Here is a 7,297-nt window from a genome sequence, read left to right on the forward strand (position 1 = left end):
ATATTATCCAAGCACAGTAATTAATCAAGATAATACAGACAAGCTCCTATTGTTATCAAAATTACAGTCTTTTTTTGATAACTCAAATGGCTGTTCCATAAGAGCAGTGGTTGGTACATGTGCTTCAGGCCTGTTATACCCGGGTTCAGTCCCGGCAGCATGGTGGTCACCATACCAGATACGTGGGGTTTCCTCCAGGCACTCTGCCTTCCCCAAAAACCACAAGACCACATCAAAATTGAAAATATCTTTTAGCAAAAAATCAAATGGCTGGAAAGTGAACCCATAATTCAACAAGAGCTGTCCGTAGGACAGCATACTCGACTTTTCCCAGTCTTGATAGAGTAATAAATGCTTGATATTGGAGAAAAATTGAGTATCAAGAAAGACAGCATTTGGCTATTCGCATTTGTGACAGTAAATAAAACAAGAACTGTCAGAAGACAGCGCGCTCGACTATTCGAGTGCTTTACAGTATAACGTAAGCCATCATGGAGAGGGGGTATAATGTGGGTGTGTGGTCATTTAATAGATGATCTTTCAATAAAAAGAAAACCAGATTTTTTTATTTTTTTTTTTTTGGGGGGGGGGGGGGATTCTGGGGTGGGGCGTGGGGGATGGTTTGGGTGGAGTCCATTGTGGTTTGTCATGTAAGTGTTGTTTCGTCAAAGTATGAATCAAATGTGATCATAAATAAAGAAGTTATGACAATTTAAGCAACATTTATTAATTTGACCTTGAGAGTCAAGGTCATTCAAAGGTCAAGGTCAAATTCAACTTGCCAGGTACAGTAACATGATGATAGCAAGAGAGTATTTGATGTTTGAAAGCAATAGCCTTGAAACTTTAGAAGTAAAGTGGATCTTAACACAACATTTAACAAAATATTCAAAGTTACAAAGACAAAAAAGGGCCATAATTCTGTTAAAAAGCCAACCAGAGTAATGCAACTTGCCCTGTACAGTCCGCTTATGATAGTTAGCGAGTTTCCCAAGTCATGTTCTGTAATATCATGTAGATTATACATAAAATGCAATAATACAGGTAATCATATTGGATTGTACAAGCTTATAGTAGAAAGGTATAAAAAATATCTCATAATTCATTGATGATGAGCTTCACCAATAGTGTATGCTTTGTATTTATATTTTCATAAATCTTTATTAACAATAGCATTGATGTTAAAAATACTGCATTTGACATAAATATCTCCAAATCCTGAAAAATGCTAAAATGATATTGATAAATTTATGCAAACAGATTGAGAGATCTAGTAAATATTTTACCTTATTGACCTTCATCTTTTCATTCCAACGTTCACTTCATGTCATGCTATATAGACAGCTTTATGATCTGAGAAGTAAGACTCCAATACTCCACTTTTAAACTTTGGTACATATGTAAGATATCATCCGGAAAACATTTTACTATTTTGGGTCACCATGACCTTTGACCTAGTGACCTAAAAATCAATAGGGGTCATCTGCGAGTCATGATCAATGTACCAATAAAGTTTCATGATCCTAGGCATAAGCGTTCTTGAGTTATCATCCGGAAACCATTTTACTATTTCGGGTCACCATGACATTGACCTTTGACCTAGTGACCTTAAAATCAATAGGGTTCATCTACAAGTCATGATTAATGTACCTATGAAGTTTCATGATCCTAGGCCTAAGAGTTCTTGAGTTATCATCCGGAAACCATCTGGTGGACGGACGGACATAGGGACCGACATGAGCAAAACAATATACCCCCTCCTGTTCGAAGGGGGGCATAAAAAATTTAATGGGTTGTAGTGCTGAGACACATCCTGGTTCATCACATAATGCAGCCTCAGGACAGAAGGACCTAATAAACTTCCAAATACACACACACACTGTAATAACTCTCACCTTAAGAACAAATATGTAACCCACTAGAGCAGACGCAATCTCTATGGAGTTTCAATCCATGTTTCTCAGTTTCTATGCCAACACTCTACCATAAGGCAGTACATGTTTCTGATACTATCATCACATACAGTACACATTCATTCTTTATGTCATATCATTAAATTAAGTTTGTATATGTCACTTCCTATGTTTTTTGTTTTCATCAATACTTCTGATGAAGGCTATGGCGAAACATGTTTAGTATTCAAAACAAGAAATGTGTCCACAGGACACGGATGCCCCCAACTGTAACTTTGTCACTACATAAAAGTATAACTGTGTAAACGCTTGGTAGAAGTTATTAGCTTTTTTCAAATCCTAAACGCAGATTTCGAACCTAAACGCGGACCCTAAGTTCAAGGTCAAGGTCACAGGGGTAAAAATTTGTGTGCGTATGGAAAGGCCTTATCCATATACACATGCATGCCAAATATGAAATTGCTATCTGAAGCGACATAGAAGTTATGAGCATTTTTCGAAATTTAAACGCAAAGTGTGACGGACAGACGGATGGACAGACAAACGGACAGTCCGATCACTATATGCCCTCCTTTGAGGGCATAAAAATGTCTTAGAATATCAAAATAAATCAGAAAGTCACATAAACTAGAGAGCGGACAACATAATTAATCCTTGAAATGCACTAAGTGACCCCGTGACCTAGTTTTAGACCCGGCATGACCCATATTCGAACTTGACCTAGATATTGTCTTAATACAACTTCTTACCAAGTTTAGTAAAGATCAGATGAAAACAACTTCAATTAGAGAGCGGACACCATGCTAAATCCTTGAAATGCACTAAGTGACCCCGTGACCTAGTTTTTGACCCGGCATGACCCATATTCGAACTTGACCTAGATATTGTCTGGATACAACTTCTGACTAAGTTTGGTAAAGATCGGATTTAAACTATTTGAATTAGAGAGCGGACACGAAGTGTGACCGACCGACCGACGGACAGTGCGAAAACTATATACCCCCTTTTCTTCGAAATGGGGGCATAAAAATAATATTAACAAAAGTAACTTGATTGTACGGATTATTTTATTTGATTATAAGTTTCTATAAATTATATAATTCTTAACTAAGTCACACAGCATTACGAACTGCCGTTCTCCCCTAATCTAAGGTAGATTTTTTGTTTTCAGTTATCAGCACAATGGTGAATCATTCATTATAAGGCTGTGGCCATTAGTTACAACTATTTAATGAAGGCAATTCGTTATTTAACTACATGTGGTCAATTAATTTTGGCAACTCATCGTTAGACCCAGGTCAATCATTAATGTTATAAAACTGAACAAGAGCACCGCATAACGGGTGCCACGCTCGGCTGCGAAAGCTTGTCAGAATTTTTTTTTTAAGAGGTCACAGTGACCTTGACCTTTGACTTAGTGACCCAAAATGGGTGTGGCGTGTAGAGCTCATCAAGGTGCATCTACATATGAAGTTTCAAAGTTGTAAGTGGAAGCACTTTGATTTTAGAGGCAATGTTAAGGTTTTTGTTAGTTTTATATTAGAGGTCACAGTGACCTTGACCTTTGACCTAGTGACCCAAAAATGGGTGTGGCATGTAAAACTCATCAAGGTGCAATTACATATGAAGTTTCAAAGTTGTAGGTGCAAGTACTTTGATTTTAAAGCCTATGTTAAAGTTATATATTAAAGGTCACAGTGACCTTGACATTTGACCTAGTGACCCAAAAATGGGTGTGGCATGTAGAACTCATCAAGGTGCATCTACATATGAAGTTTCAAAGTTGTAGGTGGAAGCACTTTGATTTTAGAGCCAATGTTAAGGTTTTAGCACGACGCCTATGGCGTACGGCAGACAAAATGTCTATGACAAAGCTCGGGTTTTCTCAGAAAACAGCCTTGCTAAAAATTGCTGTCATCTTGATATTTATTGAGGTGTATTATTATTTAAATGTAGCCAATTAGCATGAGGTGAATCGTAATAGTAATAAACAGTAATTATGTATTCTAAACATACAGCGGGGATCGCTGTACATTAAACAGTAAGTTAACAGAATTTACAGAAAGGAAGAAAACACAACAAAATGCATAGAACAAGTAGGATTTTATTTACATAACATGTTCATTAGTTGTATATGTATTTTATTAAGGTATAATTCATGATATAAACTTAAATGGTAGCTCATCATCATTTTAATTGTGAGGAAGAAAAACACATAAAAATAAGACAATTCTTCTTATAAAGAAACAATCAATTTTAAAACTAACAGATAAAATGATAAAATTGTAAATACAGTCAACATAGGACTATGAGAACATTTATCAATGACATTATATTGTGGTAAACTTCGGTGAAATTTCTTATATAAGATATTTTAATATTTTCAAGCAGGTTCTTTTTTCAAAATAACATCAATGTGGGAGTGTGAGGAATAGATCGTTTGTTTTTCTATGCCAACACTCTTCCATAAGGCAGTACATGTTTCTGACACTATCATCACATACGGGTATGGCATGTGGGAGTGTGAGGAATAGATCGTTTGTTTTTCAAACAGCAACATTTAAAAATAACAATAACAAAATATCTAACAATCTTATGTACCTTTATTTAAATAAAACTGTCATGCATTAGTTCGTTTTATTGTACAAAGATGTAGCTAAATAACTACATTTTTAATGTGTCCCTTGTAAACTAATGAAATAAAAGCATTACAACTGAAATATTAGTATTATAACTAATGTGAGCTTTATTTAAAACAATATGAATTTATCAAATCTAAAAATAAAATTCATAAAATATTTACATATTAATGTCAATTTACAGAAAAATGATAATCAATATAACAAACACTAAGTACATGTAGCTATTAACATCCAGACAGTATAAAGTATTTATATGGTTCTGATTACTAATAATGAGCCTCTATTTCTAAGGACGATATTGTTTAAAAGAATTATGTTCGAGATAAAATGTAAAATGCTGAATTTGCCAACAATCCACAGACCACTTATTTGAAGTCAATGGTTGATGACAAACAACAGACCACATCTTATGGATGGTTACTGACCAAACTCTTGTATCCCTCACAAACAACAGACCACATCTTCTAGATGGTTACCAACCAAACTCTTGTATCCATGGTTACTGACCAAACTCTTGTATCCCTCACAAACAACAGACCACATCTTCTTCATGGTTACCAACCAAACTCTTGTATCCCTCACAAACAACAGACCACATCTTCTCGATGGTTACCAACCAAACTCTTGTATCCCTCACAAACAACAGACCACATCTTCTCGATGGTTATCAACCAAACTCTTGTATCCCTCACAAACAACAGACCACATCTTCTCGATGGTTACCAACCAGGCTCTTGTATCCCTCACAAACAACAGACCACATCTTCTCGATGGTTACCAACCAAACTCTTGTATCCCTCACAAACAACAGACCACATCTTCTCCATGGTTACCAACCAAGCTCTTGTATCTCTCACAAACAACAGACCACATCTTCTCGATGGTTACCAACCAAACTCTTGTATCCCTCACAAACAACAGACCACATCTTCTTGATGGTTACCGACCAAACTCTTGTATATCTCACAAACAACAGACCACATCTTCTCGATGGTTACCAACCAAACTCTTGCATCCCTCACAAACAACAAACCACATCTTCTCGATGGTTATAACCAAACTCTTGTATCCCACACAAACAACAGACCACATCTTTTCGATGGTTACCGACCAAACTCTTGTATCCCTCACAAACAACAGACCACATCTTCTCGATGGTTACCAACCAAACACTTGTATCCCACACAAACAACAGACCACATCTTCTTGATGGTTACCAACCAAACTCTTGTATCCCTCACAAACAACAGACCACATCTTCTCCGTGGTTACCAACCAAACTCTTGTATCCCTGACAAACAACAGACCACATCTTCTCGATGGTTACCAACCAAACTCTTGTATCCATGGTTACCAACCAAACTCTTGTATCCATGGTTACCAACCAAACTCTTGTATCCATGGTTACCAATCAAACTCTTGTATCCATGGTTACCAATCAAACTCTTGTATCCCTCAGCATTAGTCTTGCTCTAGGAAATACAGGCTTAATGCATCTGCATAAAGTGTCATTCCTGATAAGCCTGTGCAGTTCACAGTTCAGCAGTTTGCACAGGCTAATAAGGGACAACACTTTCCGATTTAATTGAAATTTTCCTTCAACAGAAGTCTCTTCTTTCCGGGATTTGCTAGAGCAGACTTCACAGACCAATCTGAGATGACATTTGACACAAATCAACTAGGCCCAATTGTCCCAGGGCAATGCATATTTCATTCTAGACAGAGCTGATCAGTAACAAATAACAATAGGCTTTCTTGTGAACCTGGCTTTGTTTTTACCCGCTGTATTAGTTCATTTAGAAGATAGGTTAACCCTTTACCACTTAGATATGTATTTTCACACATTTGAATCCCATAGAAAGTTCAATTTAATTTAATACTTTTCTTACTAGATTCAAGTTTTAAAGGGTTCTTTTTTTTGCCAACCCTTAGATACTGATGAGCAGCAAACAGCATAAAACCTGAACAGACTCGAGTTACTCGCATGCTGTTCTAGTTTTATGCTGTTTGCACATAGCCATTTACACTTCGCTTCTAAGTGGGAAAGGGTTAACCAGATGACATGGTATCAAATACAATACCATGGCATAAGGGACATTCAGGCAATTAAACAGGTGTCGTGTTCTGAGAAAACTGGGCATAATGCATGTGCGTAGTGTCGTCCCAGATTAGCCTGTGCAGTCTGCACAGGCTAATCAGGGACGACACTTTCCGCCTAAATTGGATTTTTGCTAAGAAGAGACTTCATTTAAATGAAAAAAGTCATAAGAGCGGAAAGTGTCGTCCCTGATTAGGCTGTGTGGACTGCACAAGCTAATCTGGGACGACACTTTACGCACATGCATTTTGCCCAGTTTTCTCTGAACAAGGCTCATATATCAACATGTTATCAAAACAACATTATGTCCATGTTGAAAGACCAAAGGCAAATTACCAAAATAATTAGTCTTTCTTCATGAATATGGAATCTTGCAACATCAAACAATCAATATAAACAACACCACTTTTTAACAAACAACGATATTTAAACTTTGAATCCATTAAAACTATATACAGCATGTCAAAAGATTTCTACTGGTTATCAACACTACCGGAAATGTAAGAATTTCACAATCCACAATCAAAGGAATGACTGGAACATTTCAACAATAACAGCGATAAGCTTGTTATTCTGCAAAACAATTAATTGTAATCCATGATATTAAATATGTATCTAAGTGGTAAAGGGTTAAATACGTATCT

The sequence above is a fragment of the Dreissena polymorpha genome, chromosome 14 (genome assembly GCF_020536995.1).
Source record: "Dreissena polymorpha isolate Duluth1 chromosome 14, UMN_Dpol_1.0, whole genome shotgun sequence".
NCBI classification, from domain to species: domain Eukaryota; kingdom Metazoa; phylum Mollusca; class Bivalvia; order Myida; family Dreissenidae; genus Dreissena; species Dreissena polymorpha.